This window comes from Micropterus salmoides, unplaced genomic scaffold (genome assembly GCF_014851395.1).
Source record: "Micropterus salmoides isolate LMB-PRFRI ecotype aquatic unplaced genomic scaffold, ASM1485139v1 Ms_hic_scaffold_1, whole genome shotgun sequence".
Lineage (NCBI taxonomy): Eukaryota > Metazoa > Chordata > Actinopteri > Centrarchiformes > Centrarchidae > Micropterus > Micropterus salmoides.
Window position 1 is genome coordinate 65,337,015 of NW_024040040.1, and position 23,057 is coordinate 65,360,071.

General features: G+C 39.8%; 2 long non-coding RNA genes across 3 annotated transcripts; both read right to left on the reverse strand.

Moving 5' to 3' along the window:
- Nucleotides 1-285: 285 nt before the first annotated feature.
- LOC119899027 lies at nucleotides 286-3,068 on the reverse strand. 2 transcript variants are annotated; one of them, XR_005443690.1, is made up of 5 exons: nucleotides 2,918-3,068; nucleotides 2,586-2,670; nucleotides 2,060-2,120; nucleotides 1,359-1,501; nucleotides 286-1,184 (listed from the first exon to the last, which is right to left on the reverse strand). It is a non-coding gene; the product is annotated as an uncharacterized LOC119899027 (long non-coding RNA). The 2 variants fall into 2 exon arrangements; XR_005443689.1 differs by lacking the exon at nucleotides 2,918-3,068 and having other exon boundaries at nucleotides 2,586-2,761.
- Nucleotides 3,069-3,119: 51 nt separating this feature from the next.
- On the reverse strand, nucleotides 3,120-7,757 carry LOC119899084. Its single transcript, XR_005443709.1, has 4 exons — nucleotides 7,569-7,757; nucleotides 6,341-6,601; nucleotides 4,621-4,881; nucleotides 3,120-3,178 (listed from the first exon to the last, which is right to left on the reverse strand). It is a non-coding gene; the product is annotated as an uncharacterized LOC119899084 (long non-coding RNA).
- Between the last annotated feature and the right edge of the window lie 15,300 nt (nucleotides 7,758-23,057).

Consider the following 23,057-nt stretch of genomic DNA (forward strand, 5'->3'; position numbering starts at 1 on the left):
TCAGGAAGGAAACGCTGTCCTGTAAACACAAAGTGGGGATTTTGTACTAAAAGGACAGTAACTTTGGGAGATGAGCACTTTGTTTGTCTAACTTAGACGACTTAAGCCTCATATTCGTTTCATATGAACTTTTTTTAGCAAGGGATCTCTAAATGTCCAGTATGAACAAGATGAATGATACAGCAAATACTTTTGTTTTAAGATAAACCTTTGTCTTGTGGTCCTTTAACTATTTATTAATAATTTTAAACTTTAACATTAATGAGAAATAATATTATGGTCTCACAAACTCTCACTCTCACCACACTTCAGACTAGTAAGAGACAAACTGGATAAATGACATACTGCCCTGCTATGAGCTCTGTTAGCAACATCATGTGTACAGATTGGTTTCTATTTTACTGCAAAAAACTGTTGTTTTCAAAGTTAATGCATGCCCCGAAACGATGGAGCGCTTTTCATTTCAGATTTTACAACTTCAAAAAGATGTAATAAATGTTCTGGTTAATCAGATTGGAATACAAACTCAATGTCAAAGACTTAAATGCAGCTAAAAATAAAGTTTATAACCATTTACATTTTTTAAAAAGTGTTTCCAAGCTGTCACTCATCAGGCCAAACACAAGAGTCTTACTCACTATTTTCCTTGCAAGACAAAACAATACAAAACATGTAAAGAAATGTAAATACTCAGTTTGAAATGACAATAAAATACAAATTCAGAAAATGAGCATAAAAATATTGGCAATAGGTGTGAATGACTTACATTGTAACAGTTGTGATCATATAATAATCAAAACAGTAAAAAAAACAAAGACAAAGAAAAAAAACATTGTCCTGAAAAGATGGAAGTGTATTATTAAGTACACTGATCTAAAACTAACGCCGTTCAACACAACTGTCCTGTGATAAATCCTACTTTCATGAAGGTTTTAATGTAACCGTTAGGGAGGTATCTAATATTTAATCTACCTGTCCTTCATTAATATAAGATGTAAATGAAATATTGTTGCCTTAATTCTGCACTCTTAACCAATTCTGTCTTGAGGAAAAATGTAATGGGCCCATCGAAAGTCCATGCATAAATACAGACCACAGATCCATGTTGTCATCACACTCAGTGGCTTCTATTAACTCTGCTGTACAGGGCAGATACATCCTCCACAGCTGCTTGACGCCTTGTTCTGTGAAGAAATCAATAATTAAAAGAAGAACACTTAACAAGAAACATAAAACCATAAAAAGACACATGCAACAGCAAAAATGTGAGATTAAATTCTCTGACACTTTCAAACTGAATGTGTATTTTATTTAAATCAAACAGCAACAAAGATTGTCCTGTGTGAAGAGCTGCTCACCCTGCAGCACTGTTGAAATTCGGGTTTGCGTAAACAACCTCCTCCTCGTTTCTGAGGGGCTGAGCTGGGCTGAAGTTGGAGTAGAGAGCCTCTGACTCGTTCCTAACGCACTGTACGCTTGCATACTGAAGTTCATCTGTCTCCTGCCACATAGACAAGAGGACTTTTACATTTTCCATGTACTGCTTACAAGACAAACAGAACTCAAGTGTGACTTAAGGTAGTAAATAAGACTGTTACTGCACTGCAGCATGACAGGACCATGAGTGTGTTCAGCCTAATTTGCTAAACTAAAAAACCAAAGTACTGAAGCTTGATACTGAAAATCTGTTTTGTGTTGTAATACCTTGTGCTCACCAGCAGAGGTCAATAGTATTCATATTTTACTTACACTATTATTTACAAGATGACAGTCCTGTCTGTTCATTTTAACAGGGGAACAGTGTGCCAGAAGTATGGCTGGATAAAAGCTGCTTAATTTATTTTGGGAAGGAAAAGTTTCTGAAGTCTTAACAGTCATATGTTGTATATGGTGCCCACATGTACAATAAAACAGGTTTTGCTTTCTGTAATTATTCCATCTGATCATACAAGCCATCAGGTTGAGAAACAGATAAAGGAGAGCGTGGTTAATTTGGGTGAAGAAAGTAGTCAAAGAAGGATGTGATGCACCTACAAGATCAGCATGTTTTAGTTTGTACCTCTGCTCTGTTGTGTGGTCTCTCACCAGCCTCAGGTTGTTGTTGCAAAGACCTCTCTCTTCTGACAGGAGAATAAATAAAAGAAGCAAATGAATAACTAAACACATTTCTTCAAGCAAACATGACTACAATGCTAAAATGCCCATATGTACATTGAGAGTTATTGTTACAGCAAAATCACGATGAATGTAACAAATAAATCCCTCCCTAAAGTAGTTTCAATGTAAGTGATGGAGGACAAAATCTAAAATCCTCATTCTGTGCTAAAACGATGAAGCTAATAAACTTCTCAGTTAGACAAATCAAGTGGGAATCTTCCACAATTAGTTTTTTAATATGGAAGGAAGTCCTGCATCACTTACATTGAAACTGCTTTAAGAGGGGATCTCTTGAGGGTCAGTATTAACAGGAGGAACCATTACAGCTAACTTTAAATGCACATACGAACATGTGACTAGTGCTTTGAGACTGAGTTAAAAAATGTGAATATACATACATTTAATCACAGAGAAAGTGATCTGCTCACCTAATCCACAGGACGACAGAGAGAAGAAGAATGAAGACCAGAACAACAGCACTGACTGATAGAGCAACTGGAAATTTCAATGAACCTGGAAAACAACAATCAAGCACAAACACTGGAAAAGTTTTAGAAATTCTTAATTCCAAAAGCGAATTAGTGATAAATGGACACTAACAATGGTTAAATGTGTTTTCTGGGATCAGTTTTTTTCAAAGCTTAAAAATAATCCTAACTAAAGTTAGCTGAGCTTCTGTAACCCAAGGTAAGCTCAAAGATGTGTGTGGCTGTAAACTCTGCAGTTAACAGGTGTGTGTAGGTAAATTATAAAACCTTACCTGCAACAACAGTCAGATGTAAGATGGAGTTATGACGTCCTCTTCTGTTCTGGGCTTCACAGTAATATTTCCCACTGTGTTCAGCTCTGAAGTCAGTGATGGTGAAGTTCTGTCCTGATGCTTTTGGTGAGTCTTCATTCTCCTTGTACCAGGTGTATTTAGCTGCTGGGTTAGCATCACTGCTGCAGGTCAGAGTCACTGAACTGCCCTCCACTATCTCAGCAGAGGGACTCACTGACACAGAGGGAAGCTTTGGAGCATCTGGAGGAAAACATGTATAGAAATACTAAGGAAAACAAGATTTGGTAGTTGTGAGTAGGCTTATTGCCAGTGTTGTGTCTCAGTAAAAAAACTACTATCAGGAAATATCCCCCCAAAGCCCTATTTGTGTCCTCAGCACGCTTCATGTTACTCCATGATTTGGTTTGTGGTCTACAGTAACAGGGTTCTTTCATACCTAACCTGTTTGGTCCAGTTAAACAAACTCTGATCCGTTTGCCCAGTTAGTACCAGTCTGTCTTCACCAGAAAAGCGACCATATTATGTTGTTTGACTCATATTTACTTTTTTTGTGGCTGAGACCTCTAGTGGCCGTATGACGGTAGCAAAGGAAGAACAGGAGACGAGCATTCAAGTCCCATGTGACACCAAGTCAGTGTTATTATTTGAGTTCAAGTTAAATAGTGTTACTGACTTACCTCATGTGAGTTAAGTCACATGATGTATTGGACTGACATCATGTGACGGTTATATATGTAGTTTTAGAAGGCACTGACAAATGACCTAGTTTGTCATTTAGGTAAGAGGACGTGTTGGTTAGTTCGGTTCATTTAGGCTGATGTGAAAGCTGCCAATCGAACTCTGCTGAGATCAGGAACGCAACAGTGGATCATTTTTTCCCTGGTCTGGACCAAATGAACCAAACGACAGTTGTGGAAGGAGCCTTAGAAGATAAGTCAAAACGTTTACGTTGTTATCCAGCAGCAGCTTGCGTCTTAAAAAGCATTTTGTTGACCTCACAGATGTCTACTTTCTGTCTGGACATATTAAATGTTAGCTCGGAGCAAAGCCAATGTCCAATATTTTCTCAGACTGTGCCGCTCTGCTCTTCTCCTTTGCTGGAAGCTGCAGTCTGTGGAAATACTGCATTGAACTTTTTCACTGGGCAAACCCTCGGCAGACAGTGGACATCAGTGGAATTACAAAAATATATAACCTGTCACTGGATAACATTTAAAAAACAATGTGTATGGAACGCTGCGTGAATGACAGAGTAACGTCAGGACACCAATGGGGCTAAACCTTCTGCTGCAGCTCAGCAAAGATTCACTGTCTGAACAAACACCAAAAGGAAATTTTGCACTATAACAACTGTAATTTTGGAAGTTACAGTTGATTCATGAAACTCAGACTGCTGAAGCCTCAAATTAGCTACATGTGAACTCTGAAATGCATGTTGCTCTACGAAGGTATCTCTTCTTCACCAGGAGGAATGATTAGTGACCAAAAACTATTTTAACGTACAAATGGCATGTGACTATATTATAAGTTAGCATTAAATAATCTGAAATGATCCTTTAAACCCCTGTGATGCTACTTTAGAACATGATAACGTTAACGAGCTCATAAACTCACATTAACATTCACTATCTGTAATTAAACACATTGTATGTGGAAGCGCTTTGCGGATGTTTTGTACTTACACTGGACATCTATGGATACAGATGTGGAGTTGATCTGGCCATACTCATTCTCAGCCTTGCAGTGGTAGATCCCGCTGTCCTTAGAGCTGATAGAGGTGAAATGATAAATGTCCTCTGGTCCCTGAATCAGTGTTTGGTTCTCCTTGTACCAGGTGTATTTAGCTGCTGGGTTAGCATCACTGCTGCAGGTCAGAGTCACTGAACTGCCCTCCACTATCTCAGCAGAGGGACTCACTGACACAGAGGGAAGCTTTGGAGCATCTGGGGGAGAACATGTATAGAAATACTAAGGAAAACAAGATTTGGTAGTTGTGAGTAGGTTTATTGCCAGTGTTGTGTCTCAGTAAAAAAAACTACTATCAGGAAATATCCCCCCAAAGCCCTATTTGTGTCCTCAGCACGCTTCATGTTACTCCATGATTTGGTTTGTGGTCTACAGTAACAGGGTTCTTTCATACTTAACCTGTTTGGTCCAGTTAAACAAACTCTGATGCGTTTGCCCAGTTAGTACCAGCCTGTCTTCACCAGAAAAGCGACCATATTATGTTGTTTGACTCATATTTACTTTTTTTGTGGCTGAGACCTCTAGTGGCCGTATGACGGTAGCAAAGGAAGAACAGGAGACGAGCATTCAAGTCCCATGTGACACCAAGTCAGTGTTATTATTTGAGTTCAAGTTAAATAGTGTTACTGACTTACCTCATGTGAGTTAAGTCACATGATGTATTGGACTGACATCATGTGACTTATGTCACGTCAGTTAAATCTCTTGATTTATGTGACATCAGTCATGTGACTTACATAACGTAGTTAAGGTCTGGTAAGCCTGTCGCTGGACTGGTACTTTACGACGGTTATATATGTAGTTTTAGAAGGCACTGACAAATGACCTAGTTTGTCATTTAGGTAAGAGGACGTGTTGGTTAGTTCGGTTCATTTAGGCTGATGTGAAAGCTGCCAATCGAACTCTGCTGAGATCAGGAACGCAACAGTGGATCATTTTTTCCCTGGTCTGGACCAAATGAACCAAACGACAGTTGTGGAAGGAGCCTTAGAAGATAAGTCAAAACGTTTACGTTGTTATCCAGCAGCAGCTTGCGTCTTAAAAAGCATTTTGTTGACCTCACAGATGTCTACTTTCTGTCTGGACATATTAAATGTTAGCTCGGAGCAAAGCCAATGTCCAATATTTTCTCAGACTGTGCCGCTCTGCTCTTCTCCTTTGCTGGAAGCTGCAGTCTGTGGAAATACTGCATTGAACTTTTTCACTGGGCAAACCCTCGGCAGACAGTGGACATCAGTGGAATTACAAAAATATATAACCTGTCGCTGGATAACATTTAAAAAACAATGTGTATGGAACGCTGCGTGAATGACAGAGTAACGTCAGGACACCAATGGGGCTAAACCTTCTTCATGAAACTCAGACTGCTGAAGCCTCAAATTCGCTACATGTGAACTCTGAAATGCATGTTGCTCTACGAAGGTATCTCTTCTTCACCAGGAGGAATGATTAGTGACCAAAAACTATTTTAACGTACAAATGGCACGTGACTATATTATAAGTTAGCATTAAATAATCTGAAATGATCCTTTAAACCCCTGTGATGCTACTTTAGAACATGATAACGTTAACGAGCTCATAAACTCACATTAACATTCACTATCTGTAATTAAACACATTGTATGTGGAAGCGCTTTGCGGATGTTTTGTACTTACACTGGACATCTATGGATACAGATGTGGAGTTGATCTGGCCATACTCATTCTCAGCCTTGCAGTGGTAGATCCCGCTGTCCTTAGAGCTGATAGAGGTGAAATGATAAATGTCTCCTGGTCCCTGAATCAGTGTTTGGTTCTCCTTGTACCAGGTATAATTAGCTGCTGGGTTAGCATCACTGCTGCAGGTCAGAGTCACTGAACTGCCCTCCACTATCTCAGCAGAGGGACTCACTGACACAGAGGGAAGCTTTGGAGCATCTGTGGACAAAAGAGAGACAACTTGTCAATATTTGTTTACAGGCCTGTTTTTAGGCATTTTAGGACGTTTTTCCCAGGTCACGTGCAGGCACACGCTTCAGTGAACTAAAATCTTACAATGCTTAATATATCCTTGCTTATTGAACTAATGTCTTCAGTCTGTAGATGATGATAAATCACATTTATTACACCAGTTGATGGGTGCCCCATAACACACAACAACTGTTGTTGTCAGGTGGCACCAAGTATTCTAGAAAAAACCTGCCAGAAAGTCAGACCAGCACACAGCAGCAGACCATCATGACCGCTCAAACACAGACCCACACAATGCTGAACCAGAACCAAAGACACTGTCATAATGCAGTCTGCATTATCATCTCTGATTCCTAATTCTTATTATTTTAAGTTTAGTTCAAACTGTCTCAAGTTTCAACTTACTCTTTCTTAGCAAATGTCTCCTTTGCTCTTGCTCATATTGACTATGAATGAAATGTAATCTACGCTCAGTAAAGCAGTAGTCATACATTGTTGGGGAATTGGGAATTTTTAGGTCTCAGTAATATGAAAAGTATGGTCTACATCTGCTCTACATAAAAAATGCAATGAGATGACTTTTCCTATGAATTGGGCGTTCTATAAATAAAACTGAAACTGAATACATTTGAAATAACAAACCTGGTTTTTAACATTTACTGTACCTAGCCAGGTAAAACTCCTGAGTTCCAGAGTGAAAACATATGACTTGCTTATTGTAAAAAGACTCACAAAAGATTTGATGAAATAATGAACTGTATATTGATGTCAAAATGTATCTCTACAATAACTAATCCAAAATGATATAGGCAAGTGGTGAAAATTAGTGTGGACTATCAGCTAGCTAACATCAGATGGCTCATTTTTGGTAAAAGAAATCTTAATTACGAAACTCAGAAGGTAGGAACGTTAAGTGTATTAAAGAAGCATCAACCTTCAGTGTCTCCATTAGCGTTTGAAGCCCTGGACTGGAGCAGCTGCCGTTAGGAGTGATGTGGGCAGAATTTTTTTTAATTTTGGCAAGTGCGAGTTAATTTCAACTTACATGGCTTTACTTAGAGGGGAGCCGTGTGCAATGTCCATTTGGTTGGCAAAGCAGTAGTGACATCAAATATTTCAACACAGTATCAGGCATGTTGAGAAACAGGTGATTGACCTCCTGTGGTTTTCTGCACACAACTGGCAAGATATTAAACTCAAGTTTTTCAAGCCTTACTGTGAAATGATTTGAAGAGCAGTATAGTGGCCACCTTCAGGATGAATCCTAAATCAAATCTGTCAAGCAATAATCCAAAGAATAAAATATAATCATAATAAAATAAAAATATGTCCTCTAAAGAATCACATTGTGTCGAGGAGATTATTATAGGGAGTTTTCCATTATTATGTTTCTATACAATTTCAGAAAGTCCCTTTGTTACACACAGACCTGAAATCTAAATTCAGTTTAAAAGAGGATGAGAAGTACTGATGATTGGATGTAACTGAGGCCTGCTCCAACTCCACCTGCTGTTTCTGAGTTCCTCCTGCTAATAAAGTGTTCACTCTCTCTTCCACGTTGACAGCACTGAGTCCAGATTGCACTACTGCTAAGATTTTCTCCTGCATAGATATATTTAATAAGCTGTTTGTTATTTTTAAAATAAACTGTTCCACTTACATTTCACATTAATGATGTATTCAGATGTCTTCCTCCCCAGCTGGTTCTCAGCTGCACAGTAATACTCTCCAGAGTCAGAGGACTGGATGGAGCTGAAGACAAGCTGTGGTTCTTCACTGAGCAGAGTTTGGTTCTCCTTGTACCAGGTGTGTTTAGCTGCTGGGTTAGCATCACTGCTGCAGGTCAGAGTCACTGAACTGCCCTCCACTATCTCAGCAGAGGGACTCACTGACACAGAGGGAAGCTTTGGAGCATCTGGAGAAGGTATAAACATGAATTACTGAAATGCTAGACTATGTTATAGACGACTGACTATTTTCATAAAATTTCTCTGTTTGTGTCTTTTTGATTCTCTAGTATTTGACAAAGTGGATGTCCATAGTGCTGATTCTGGATCTGTCCCAGGTCTGAATCCTGTTTGTTGAAAATGATCTAATCATTTGGTATTTTCAAAAACACAATTTGTCAGTGGTCGTAGCAGCACTTATGTGTTTCAGATTTACCACTACTAAAGACCGTCTGTCTGTCGAGTCTGTTGGCAACAAATCTTCAGAGACTGGTAACTCCATTTTAAAGCTTTACCATGAAAAATTTTAAGTTGCAGACTAACAATATGCATCCTGTCTTAATGAAAAACATTATACGTCTAATATTCCTGAATCTCAGAAATTTGACATAAGAGTTATGAGTTAAATCACAACATGAAGGCACGTGCACACATAGACATTAAAAGGGGCTTGAGCAGCTGCCAGAAAGTTTCCTGACTTAAGCAGTAACTTCATCATTTTGATCGTAGACTCCTCATCTAATAACTATCCATTCTATTAGTTTGTTGTATGCTGATAGATCTTTACATGATACAGACAGCCCTCCCTCAAATGTGAAACTAAGTCTATGACACCATCAGTTAGTGTGTGTGTGTGTGTGTGTGTGTGTGTGTGTGTGCGTACGTGAATACTAAAGAAGACCACGGTTTTTCTAGAAACAATTGCATGAGTGTGAGGGAATTAAAAAAACTTGGTAAGAAAGTCAGAGTTGTGTTAATATATTTAATGTTTGGTTTAAAAAATATTTAATAAATAATTATGAGAAGTTCCCTTTTTTAACTTGAGGCCCCGCCCACCAAAATGTCTGTGCATGTCCCTGACAACATGTATCTGAATACTGATTTCTACTGGTGGTATTTTTTTAATTTCCACAAATAATGCTGCTGTGTTTATATTAACATCTAGAAGATTCCAAGAAGACTTGTGTCTGAAATTTTAATTTGTATTGTAACGCCGCTGAAACAGTCCATTAAACTCACACACTAAAGGAGAGGGGAAATCCTCATGTCCTTTAAGAGCACAGGAGATGATGTCTCCAGGATAAAACTGATCTTTATAAGAAGATGTCTCCACCCTTTCCATTTTCTGTCCATTCTTGAACCAGACGTAGGAAGGACGATCAGGTAGACGACAGCTGCTGTGACAAAGCAGCTCTGCCTCAGTATAATTCTTGTAGACTGTTGATCTGATCACCTGAACCTGGAGATCTGGGAAGAAGAAACAGAAATATTTGTTCTTTATGTGGATCTGAATCACACTCAGACAGACACAGAGATATAAAAAATAGAACATTATGACAATCATGTAATCAGTTAATCACACATACAATTATTTCCCATCAGGATCACTATTCAGCACATTCACGTGTCATCAGATAGTTTAAATGTGCTGTTACAGTTTGTGTTCATCAGTACCTGTGACAGTCAGAGTTGTACCAGGTAAACTACTCCTCCATTCAAATCTCCATGTGTTGAATTTGAAGTGATACTCAGCTGAGTCGCTCTCTCTCAGGTCAGTGATTCTCAGAGTGGAGCGTCCTCTCTCTGTTTCAAGGACCTGAACACGACCTGCATACTGGGAGTCTTTACTAAGGTCCTCAGGCTGTGAGGGATTCTGCCACTGAAGACTACGTTCAGGACTGAACCAGAATTTAGATCTGATATATGTGTAATAACTGTTGTAAGTACAAGAAATGTCCACTGATGAGCCTTTGAAGCACAGATGCTTCTGTCAGTGTAAGTCACTCTGTTGCATGAATGACCATGGCCACCTGAAAATGAAATATTTTTGATGATTATTAAAACTATAGTCTTTACTGCAGTAATTCACAGCTGGTTGTATTGCTGTGGATGAGTTTGCTTATTTTAAAAGATACATGATAAAGAACATCAGCTAAAATGTTCAAAACAGCGTCACATTTGTAGTGAACCAGCCAGTGTGTACCCAAAAGGAGGGGGTGAAAGGTTTGCTCCACTCCCAAGTGCTGCTTGGGCAGTTTCAGCCATAAAACCTACCACCTCCGGTGAAGTTGAGATAACAGACTCTATGCATGACTATTAAAATGACAATATTAACCTTGTCCAGAGACTAACCTCACCCTGAAGCGGGCTATGAGGACCTCAGCAGCCATAAACTAAACGACCTCTAAACACTCCCAAGACCAAGAGGGCAGGGTAACCATGGTAACGAAGTTCCTCTTTCAGATTACCTCGGACATCAAAGACCCCCTTCTTCTGTCTTGACTCTCTACCCCACCAAAGAGCCATTAATTTGTGCTCTTAACATGCCCTCTCCCTTTTCACACCCAGCTGTGAAACTGCTGAGAAAACCCAGACACCAGAGGAGGACGCTTCCTTTGTGTGGACAAATGAATATTGTCTCCTTATGAACTTGCCTATTACCTTGTTTTAATTAAATGAATCTTTAACTTACTTAGTAGTTCTCGCCACTTCAGTTGAGTAATTATTACCCTGTTCTTGTTAAAAACTATGTCAGAAAGAAGGAACCACAAGTAAGTTCATTTTGTTGTGCCTTTAATCTTCAGTGCTCGCCAACATTTCTGCATTTAATCCATGTTGTAACTAATGCTTTGTTCCCAGCACTGTTTTATACTCTCTTAGAAATTATATGATACAGAAATATTACGTGCTAAATAACCAATTTTCCCAGCTCCTGAACCAAGGATTGAATTAAATGTAAGTAAAATAGTCAGAGGGGATCCTTTGTTCTATTTCATATAGGCTTCGCCCTCTAAGGCTATCACTATTGGGTTTACCCCTTCTGAGAATTTTAGTCTACGCCCACCCACAGCGTGGGCCTCTCCTACTTCCGCACCTTGTATATATACAACGGTGAGACCCAGCCATCGGCTCCCATATTGTTTCAGCACTGAGCTGTCTAAGAGCAGAAGATTTGTTTAAAGAGCAAAAGACTTTCCAGCCAGAAAACAAGAAGAACGATGTCTTCCAGCAAGCCGGCCAGAACGGGCTACATCGTGCTGGGTGATCTCCGTCCCCGCTGCGAGGCGTGCCTCGGACCGGAGCACGCCGGCCGAGCACTCACTCTCGGTTCGCATTGACCTTTCTGCGCCCTCTCCCCCCCGAAGAGTGGCAGCGCCGGGCGGATAGCTTGCCGTTCAGGACGAGGAGGTGTTAAAGTAGGCTTAACAGCATCAAAGCTACTGGATGTGTACGATTTTGGAGCTGGTAAACAGCAGTAAGCGTGAGTCATAGTACCAGTTTGTACATTTATATCATTTGTAAAATATGTTATTCCAGGGGTTTAATGCATTAACATCCATGCTGTAATGTGAACCTAAAAATGTAATTTGTTAAAAGGAATATGGTCAACGTGGTTTAAGTGAAGAAGGGAAAAAGAGAGAAATTCTGTTTACTAAAGACAGAGAACAGCCTGCTGAACGATCACAAGTGACATCTGTCTCTGCTGTTCTTGTACAAAACAGGACACAAACTCTGTTCACAGGTAACTCCTGCTTGAGGCCTGTAACGTGCGCTTATAAGTCATCTTGCTCACAGCAAGGTCGTAGGTTCAAACAGCGGTTTCCCCGGCCTTTCTAAGCTGGGACAGGCTCCAGCCCCCCCCCGTACACAGGATAAGCGGTTGACGATGGATGGATGGTAGGTACACTACACATTATTAGAAGATTGTGGAGTGAACTCACACACTGATGGAGAAGGAAAATGTCCTTTAAGGGCACAGGAATAGCTGTCTGCAGGATAAAAGTAGTCTGAATAAGAAGGTGCTTCTTCCTTAATTTTCTGTCCATTCTTGTACCAGATGTAGGAGGTTTGATCACGTAGACGACAGCTGCTGAGACACTTAAGCTGTGACCATGTACATGTTTCAGTCAGGCATGACTGTGAGCTGCTCACCTGCACCTGGAAACCTGTATCTGTAAAGAAACAACAGTATAATTTTAGAGTGAATGGTGAATTTACACACATGATAAAAGGCATACAAGATTCACTGTAGTGTTTCCCAAATGTTGAGCATTTGGAGCTAACTTACATGGTTTCCAACAAAAATGTTACCTCTGAGAGACAAAGTGACTCCAGGTGAACCAGTAAATCTTCCACCTGGCTGGTTTGTTATGAACCTGAACTTGTACTCAGCTGAGTCGCTCTCTCTCAGGTCTGTGATTCTCAGAGTGCAGATGTTGTCAGAACAACTGTACTGCAAACGACCTGCGTATCTTGAGTCTGTTCTCAGATCCACAGGTTTTTTTTCTTGCAGTTGAGTAAACCATAATGTTTCCTCAACTTTAGTATCACGGCCATTTCCTTCTGGATGGGTATGTGAGGGTGCAGCTTATTTCCACTGTTGATCCTTTTAAGGCACAGATGAGAGAGGTGTAAGTCACTCCCCAGCCATCCTGACCCTGTATCACTGTAACAAAGAGCACATCAGAAACTACAGTCAGACTCAACAACATCAGGAGACAGACTTGAATGTGTGGAGATGGTTTCAGAAAGGTAACCATGACCAGCAAAGCCCAGAATCTTATTTATTGCAGTCACTGTTACAAAGAGTTCTTCATGATACACCTTTTAAAAGCTTGATCATTTTGAGTTAAATAGATGTTTTTCACAGCAGACATTTTGGCTGCTCATATCAGGAAAAGCACAGGGGGTGATTGATATTACACCTGTACAGAAGAGGATTAGGACCACATGTGAAAAATGAGAGGTTCTTTCTCAGTCTGCATTCATGTCTCGTGTTCTTGTGAAACGTCATCTTTTGTGGCTCAAGTACTGTTCCTATCCACAAGTTCACATTTCGCCAAGAACGGTTGAAATTCCCAGAAGTGTTCGATATGCCCATTTTACCAAGAATGCATTAGTTGCTGTTGTTGCTTCATTATTATAACATTACATTGTTAGCGTACAGTAGTAGTTACAGTACTTGCTTTTTATTTGCTTTTATTTTATTACATTAATTATTGTTTATGCACTAATATACCAAAAGAAATTCCTTGTAAGTTAAAACCTACTGGGCAATAAACCCGGTTCTGAGCTTATTGTTTTGGTTGATAAAGCCTGGCTGTTATCTTGGAGCTCTGCAGGCGGCCTCTGTGTGACGCAATAGCAGCAAGAACGGATTGTCTCAAACTGTCCGCAGCGTCCCCCCTAACAGCTGGGCCCCAGAAAGCTGGTTGTACATGATCAGATTTCAGTGCTCTTTAACCTGCTCGGTTGCAGCCTGGAGCTTCCTTGTCCTGGTGGATCGGCAAAGCTAAGTCTTCCTTCTTATAACTCTCGTGGCTACTCTATCCTCCTGCCCAGCTATAGGCAGGACTTTACCTTCTGCCCCCATGTGAACTGAACACACCGACACACACCTACCCCATTATTCCCCTCTCAATGGAACTCAATTAATCTGGACTAACCACACACACCTACACACTCACCTCTCTCACACCAGAACTCAAGGAACTGAACTGGACTGCTACCTTTTGAGTTCAATGGACTTAACTGCCTGATTTCCCCTGAAACACACACACACACATCTGAACACACACATCTACACACGCCACTCAACTTCCTCCTCCTCAAATTGGAGGACTTGTCAGTTTTCTTTATTATTTGAAATGTGGACAGTTAATTTTGGGGATATGCATGATGTATTCTGAAAAGTTATTTATTGCTTTAAGGGAATTGTAAGATTTTGTGTTTGCGTACTAAACTTATGGTGAATTATTTTTTGACTTTGAATACAATATAATTTATTGGGAGTGATTGAATTGGTGTTTGGTGGCTTTCTTTTATTGGTGTATGTTTGTAGCGAAGGTAGCTGGCTATCTAATATCCTACTAATCGACTGATTTAAGTGACAGGTTAGGCTTAAGGCTATTCTCCTGTCTGGCGCCCAACCTATTTTGGATATTTTGATAATCCTCCGCTACACCTGTGCGTATATCTCGCTCACATGAAAGAGTTGTGAGGATAAGAGGATGGTCAAGAGTTTTCAGCTTTTAAATTTATATTATTTTTGAGTTCATAATATTCTTTAATAATCTTTTTGAGTTAACATTCTCTATATGTATCAATCTGATGATGTCAAAATAACTGTTTTGATCAGTGAAGAAGGCACGATAAGCTAATGTGACATCAACCGTTGTGAAGAGACAAGTGTGACAGATGGAAATAATGTTTTACCAGTAAGTCATAGCAAGCATTTGAGTAAGCAGTAGAGCAACAGTTAATGGGTTTATATTTAGTCATTCTGTCATTCTCATATTTTAATGGTATATCATATGTTACGGTTAAAGTACATAGTTGCAGCAGTTACAGTACAGTACTTTGCTTCTTGTTCCTAACACCAGCAGCAGTAAGTGTGAGCAAGCGTTTTGTAGTCACTAGAGGGCTCAAATATTATGTAGCTGCAGTACCAGAGGCTGCACAATGTGCTCCTCCCTGTCAATGGGGGTGCTGCAGCAACCTCCGCCCCCCCACGCCCTTGGCTGGACTGCATGGGCCCCCCTAGCAGCTGGGCCCCAGAAAGCTTCCACCCCTTTTTCACCAGCGTGGAAATATATGTGAGAGTGACCTCACTTCCCCTTTCTATATCAGCAACATGCATTTCTCATTGAGCTCTACAGTAGCACTGCCTGCTCTGTGTTACTGCAGTGAAAATTGAAGTTGTACCTGTGAGGTTTTTCTGTCAGGTGTCTATAGTCAAACACTGCACACTAATAGAGGTATATCCAGCACTAATGATGTTCACCCTAAATACAAGCAAAGATAACCAGGTTTTATTTTGAACCCGAATACTCACCATTACTTATTAAAATAACGAAACACCAGCATGTCCCTTCATCATGAAGATCTCTGTAATTTAAAGCATTTTACAGCACTTTCCTACGGGCTCAGCTCTGCCTCTTCTCTTTCTCTTCTCCTGTGCATTTTTTCTCCACACTGTTCAGACACGCACACTCACGCACTGACTGAATGCTGTGTTGAGGTGTGTGTGCATGCGACCAGTCCTTAAATGTTAAAAGCAGGGGGGGAGTCTACAGGTCTGTGGGACTGTGGCTGCCCTGTGACAGATTATCCTTTTATATTCTCTTTGACTAAAGTCTGGATGTCATATTTGGCGAACACACCCTCGCGAGAGAGGTGAGAGAGTGAGACAGTTGTGTGGACTCTCCTGCTATTAAAAAAACTTGCTTTGTCATCGCTGCCGCTGGTTAAGTTGATAATTACCGTCAGACCAACACAGCACTCAGGCCACCACGGCCGTCTGCTACTTTAATCTCCACAACGTCTTCTTGTTTACAGTGTGGTCGGTCAGTAGCGCACAAGACAATAGGCTTCACTAATGGACCAATGAGCAAACACTATGTGCAGGTAGTACTCATGGGAGTTTAGTGCGTTGTGTGTACAATTTTTTCAACACGCCAAAGTGGCTAGTGGGAATGACTGTGTTTAACCGCCACGGAGAAATCCACCCTCACTTGGCAGGTTGGCGGGTGTTAATGTCAAGCCCCAAAAGGTTTATAAGGTCTGGATATACAGAGTGGCCCTCAGAACATAGTACTAAGAGTGAGTAAGTGAGATATTAGTATAGCAGATCAAAATGTATTTCCTGTATTCAGCACCTTTAACACCAGTGATTACAAATTATTTATAGTAAATTCCCACCAATACACATAATTTACACAGAAGTTATGACAAGGAACGTGATAATAGGGAGACCAAATTACAGATCAGTGAAGTAACTTGGAGTCGTTCCAAACCGTTTTTGTCAGAAACTCCAGGTCAGATGAACTTATACACTCACTCGTCGTCATCAACATTAGATTATCCAGTACCTTTAGTCAAATATTTCAGCTGTTTATCCATGATGTTTGTCAACTACTTGTTGCTAATTATTTCAACTTTTTATCTATTATTTTAAAAGTGGCAGATAAATGTATTGCTGTGTTTATGAGGTAAACTGTATCAGATAATATTTTAAGCATTTGACTGGTGATGGCTTTCAAAAGTCGACACAATTCAGATTGTTCATAATCAACATTTTGTGAACTTGAGTTTATAAAGTTTACATTGTTAAACATATAGAGATGCTGCTGGTGTAAAAAACAGACGCAGCTCTCTGTTGGAAAGAAAAAGAAGTAAATGTCTGGTGTTGCAGAGATCACACCACGTTTCATAACACCACACATCAAATGTGCCAAATGCTTCACAGTATAAATGGAGATGTACAGTACCTTGTACTGAGAGGAGAAGCACAACAAATCCACTCGCTGCTGTTGTTAAACTCATAGCTGCTCCTTACGTCTGTTAAGTCACATCAGCAGGTAGATCAGATACATGAGAAATCCTGTATGTCAGTAAGTCACTGTAAACATTTCTCATGAAAAGGGGAGGATGTTTAACAGACACTGATGTGTTAAAAGCTGCCCTCTTTAAATTATGCACATTATGCTTCCTTCCTCTTTACATTATGCACAGATGAATGTCTGTTAAACTCAAGTGTCCAAGTTGAAATGGGGAAAAAAAGTATTTTTCTTACAATCTTTATTATTCTTACTTGTTTTGCATGATGCAGAAACAGTGATGTTTTATGAGTGAGTCCCAGTTGTGTTTGTCTCTTGCAGGAGGAGGACAAAAATTCACCCATCATCACAGGACTAAAGCATTACACATTCCTGCTGATGGTTACACACATTTCCACTGATCGACAGTTGTTGGCAGCAACTTGCAAAGAAACAGAGCGATGTGCAAACATGCAGGACTGAAAATATTCAAAGGATTCTGCCGTGGATGCCAAACTTTGATTCAACATCTTCTTCATGACTCTTGTACGTGCAAGAAATGGTCACTAGTGCAGTGGTTCTCAAAGTGGGGTCCGGGGACCCCCAGGGGTCCTTGAGAGGATTTCAGGGGTCCCCAGCAAAAAATGGGAATAGATTCTTTTCACTATCATTCCATCCATAAGTAACACAAAGACAGAATGTATGACTATTTAGGTCATGGGTTTCATACACTTTTTGTAATAAAACATTTAAAAGCAAAAATGCAATCACATGAGGGACCTTGGGACAAAATCTTTTCAAATGGGGGTCCATGGTCTAATATATGTCAGTTTAGGAGTCATTGATGTGAAAAAGTTTGAGAACCACAGCGGTAGTGAACTTCTGGAGACACACATGCCTCTATTAGTGTGCAGTGTTTGACTATGTACACCTGACAGAAAAACAGCACAGGTACAACTACATTTTTCACTGCAGTAACACAGAGCAGGCAGTGCTACTGTAGAGCTCAATGAGAAATGCATGTTGCTGATATAGAAAGGGGAAGTGAGGTCACTCACACATCTCCACGCTGGTGAAGAAAGCTCAGATACGGAAGCTTGAGGAAGCTTAAGAAGGCCAAATTCCCACGGCAAGTTCTTGTCAGCTTTTACAGAGGAGCAATAGAAAACATCCTAACTGGAAACATCACAAACTGGCATGGGATGTGCACGGTGCAGGACCGGAGGGCTCTGCAGCGGGTGATTAAAACTGCTCAGAAGATCATTGGTACCCATCTCCCGAGCATCAGTGATGTCGGTGAGGTGAGGTGCTCGCGCAGAGCCCAAAGGATACTACAGGACAGTACCTGTTCACCCTGCTGCCTTCTGGGAAGAGATACATGTGTTTCTGCTGCCACACCACCAGACTGCAGAGCAGCTTTTTCTCCCAAGCTATCAGACTCTTAAACTCTAATTCATCCTCAGCACTGCTCCAGTGTTATTGTCTGCTATGTAGCAGAAGGGAGTTACAAAACTCAATTTCACTCTATCACTCGTTATATTGTGACAATAAACCTACCTACATACATCCAGTATATACTGTGTATATAGGCCAACTGTATCTATCTGTAAGATGAACAAAACAGGAGGACTGTACTAGCTGACTCTTATGTTGACCATTCACTCCGGTCAGAATGCAGTTGACGGGACCTCAGTGTTCATTCTCTGCACTTTATTAATCACATTGGAGGCAGAGCAGAACACAGGGCACTTAAACAGACTTTAGGTTTAGATTTGTGAACTTGTGAAATACAACAGAAATAAATAATAAAGTTTAGTGCATATACATAGCAGAACATTCACCATTATGTACACGGGTTCCCTCAGGTTAACGTATTCGTAACAGAGGAACAATGACATTCACATCACCTGCTCTCCTGTTCAAACATACTGTAGGTAAAGATCACCTTCTAGTGGTGAAACAGGGTCATTAAAGGTCATTATGTGCTGAAGAACCAGTTTCTCAAAGCACTTCATCAGAATGGGGGGGAGTGCCACAGGAAAAAAATGACACAAAGCTTAAATCATCACAAACTGGTTTCTTGAACATGACAATGAGTTCACTGTACTCCAATGGCCTCCACAGTCACCAGATCTTAATCCAACAGAGCACCTTTGAGATGTGGTGGAACGGGAGATTTGCATCATGGACGTGAAGCTGACAAATCAGCAACTGTGTGATGCTATCATGTCAATATGGACCAAAGTCTCTGAGGAATGTTTCCAACACCTTGTTTCAAGTTTGCCACAAAGAATTAGGGCAGTTTTGAAGGCTTCATAAGATTGATCCCTTTTTGACTTAAATACTATCCAGCTACTCATGTAAAGAAGGAATAAAAGATTTGCAGTAACGATAACTATATGTAGTGCTTTCATTTATCATATTTATTAATTCATTATTTCATTTATATTTATTTTATGTGTTATTCGGTACCTGTGGGTATATGCTCATGTAGCCCAGCCTACATTTAGGCAACATCTACATATTTATTAAATGTATTACGGTCAATAAATGCAGAAAGTTACATTGGTCAGAATAAAGGAAATATAATAAATATCATGAAATAATTTTGTTTAGGCTATGCTTTGGTGCCCGGACCTGCAACAAATGCCTATTGTTAGAAGAAAACAAAGCAGCCCCACATTTCCTTAGACCTGCAGACCACTGGCCTACTGACCCCATAACCCCAGCTCCCTCAGAATCAGCTGCCCTGCCAATCTCCTGCTTCTCTCTCTCCTTAAATATCTTTGAATATCTGTCTGGTCAATGAATAGAAGAATATGCAGGTGCAACAGCATTAACAGGGACACTGTGACATTTAGTTTTCACTGACAAAACTCTATGGGGACTGATATTGTTTTGAAATATAAGATTTTAGTTAGACTAGCTAGACTGTTTTCCATTGCCAACTAAAATCTTCTCTTTCCTTTTCCTCAAGTAAACTTAGCTAAAGTTAAGCGAGTAACAGTCATTTAACAACAGCTTACAGTTTCACTCTGTGTGACTTTTGAACGGTAGAGTATTTATTGTTTACTGTGTGTTTACATTTTGAAATCCAGATATCTCTGATATTGACTGAGGGTCACTCTCAGGCGGTCTGCAATCACTGTGCAATGAGTCAGTGGAAACAAGTGGTTTCTTTTAACATCAATCTGAATTCAGAGAAAATTCTGTGAAAATCTGAATTTTTTAGATACTTAACTTAATCATTTATTTAATTATTCCATTTCATCTTTCATTTCTGCTACACCTATTGAATATTACATTATGTTCACCAGAAGCTCACTTTTGAAATCTGCTGTAACATGATGTTACCGTAATGCTTGGAAAACACATCGCAAAACAAAGCAGGGGCTGACTTGACCGCAGTCAACGTTGAGATACCTGTGGAATTTTGAAGTACTAATAATAATGCCATCCACATAACATCAATAATTCCCAGCATGTCATACAGAGAAGGAAATGAAAGCAGATTATATCTAATTATTATCCATATTTCAGTTTAGGTCAGCGATGTCTGATAGCCTAACTAGGCTTCCTTAAATTTCTTTGATACTTACAACTTCTTTTCTAATTTCTGATAATTATGAGATCCTGATCTCATAATTTTGACATCTTTTCTCATTGATACGAGATGTGTGTGGTAGGGGCACGGAATGAAATTAGCACCCGTCACCGTCGAGCTATCCGCCACTTTGACAGACAGGCAAATTAAATTTGTATTTATTGTCTTAAAATGATCCTTCCTCTGCTTCATAATTTAAATCCATACTGTGCTTGGGCACTAGGACCCTGAGGGAGGCTGCACAGACACACACACAGTAGTGAGTGATACAGAGGGAAACTGTAAGTTGCTGTTAGTGAGTTAGTTAATTGCTGAACTTAAGCTAGTTTACTTGAGGTAAAGGAAAGTGGATATTTTAGTTTGCTATGGAAAACACTAGCGTTGATAATGTGGACGCCATTAATATTACCTGTCTTTAGTTTAGCTGTTGTATATCCTTCCATTGACTGACCAGATGGACATTGAAGATATTTTAGGAGCAAGAGAGAGAAGCAGGAGATTGACAGGGCAGCTGATTCTGAGGTCAGTAGTTTGCTGTTCAGGGAAAGCCTAAACTAAATTATTTCATGATATTTATTATATTTGCTATATTCTGACCAACTTAACTTTCCCCATTTATAGGCTGTAATGAATTAAATAAATATGCAGATGTTGCCTAAATGGCTAGGCTGTATATGAGCATATCCCCACAGATATACACACAGGAAAATATAATAAAATAAAAGCAATCATACATACATGTATCCATAAATATAGTAATCATTTATCTTTTAATCCTTCCACCATCAAGTTATTAAATTCAGACAGTAGCCACTTTTAACAGGATCCTTATCAACAGCTTACATATTTATGTTTGTATGCAAGCCAAACTACAGAGCAAAATCACACTCTGAACCAATCCACAGTGCAGTAACAGTAATTAGTGTAATTAAATAGCCTTCTTTAGACCTGCAACTTATCTAATAGGGAGAGGTATTACTCTAGCAAACATTTACAGCAACTGGGTAGTCACAGCCTACAGAAGACCTCAGTCTGGCCTAAGTGAATTCCCCCCATGTAGCGTTGATGTGTCTGAAAGGTTGAGGAATTCTCTATATAAATTAAACTCCATTCTACAGCCGTCACTTTCATGCTTCTGCTTCTTCAAATCCATTCCACTCGGCTCATTTAGTCTCCATATAAGTTAAACTTCATTCCTTGTTTTCACTGCTCGAGCCTGCTGCACTGCCGCGACACAGCGAGGTAAACAAAGCATTTTAGCATACTTGCTGTTCAGGTATGTCTTAATACTGTCCCTAAAAAAGCCACTTTTTAAGTGAATGTTCATCATTTGTTCACCTGATTCTTTTAAAGGCATAATGTAGTCTTTGTTGCAGCACTGAATTACAGTTACTCTTACACTATGTTGTTATAACACTGTCAGATAACAGAATTATCTGACATTTTTGCTAAGCTAGCTAGCTACAGTAATGTTAAAATTAATCAACCAGAGTTAGCTCTTTGAATCCTGGTCAATGAGAGATGCTAGCTGTGGTACCAGTGCCAAATTTGATTCAAAAATGGATAGGACAAAATTATTGTTTTTTCATCTGCATGTGTGTTGAGTCCGCAGGGATATTACATGAGAAAGTTGATCTACAGGAGAAACACAAAATGACTGAGAGCTGCAAAGACTTAGATTTTGAATTGTCACCTGCAACCAGAATTTTGTGTTTCCCTTTGAAGAAGAAGAAGAAGAAGTTTTATTTATATAGCGCCTTTCCAGAGCTCAAGGTCGCTTTACATGGTACATTTACAATACATTTACACACTAGCACACAACTTACAATCACATAGGATACATATAGTCACATTTAAACGAAATACATGTTAAATAGATATGTTTTTAACTGTGTCTTGAATGTAGCCACAGATGAAATATTTAAAAGTGAAAGGGGCAGTGAATTCCATAATTTTGGAGCATTAACACTAAATGACCTTCCACCTACCGTAGACAACCGGAAACGAGGGATGGACAATAAACCGAGTTCAGTTGATCTGAGAGACCGTGCAGGGCGGTAGGTGAAAAGTAGATAAGATGGATAAATAAAAACACTTCCACCACAAATTGATGCAGGAAAGACAGAAATTAAGTGTTTAATGCTCAATATCTTCTGGGGGAGGACCCCCAGAACTCCCCCCAAACTAACAGATTTCAGGATTCATGATTGAGACTCTATTGTCATTGTATACTAAATACAACAAAATGCAGTTTAGAGCAAAACACTGAACTTTGCAACTTTAAAATAGTATATGACAGGGGTTCTTAACCTTTCTGGCAGTCAGACCCCTTTTTGAAGTTGAAAATATTTTGCGTGTTTGCACACCTCACACACTCAAAACAGTAGCGGTTGGCATCACTGCCACCTACTGGATTAAACAGTGCAGAATATTTACACTGTCCACCCAAAGTGATTCCATTCACAACTTTAGTCCGTCCGTGCCTATAGTAGCATTCTCGCGACCAACAGGGGGGTCCTGACCCCCAGGTTAAGAACCACTGGTATATAAGCAAT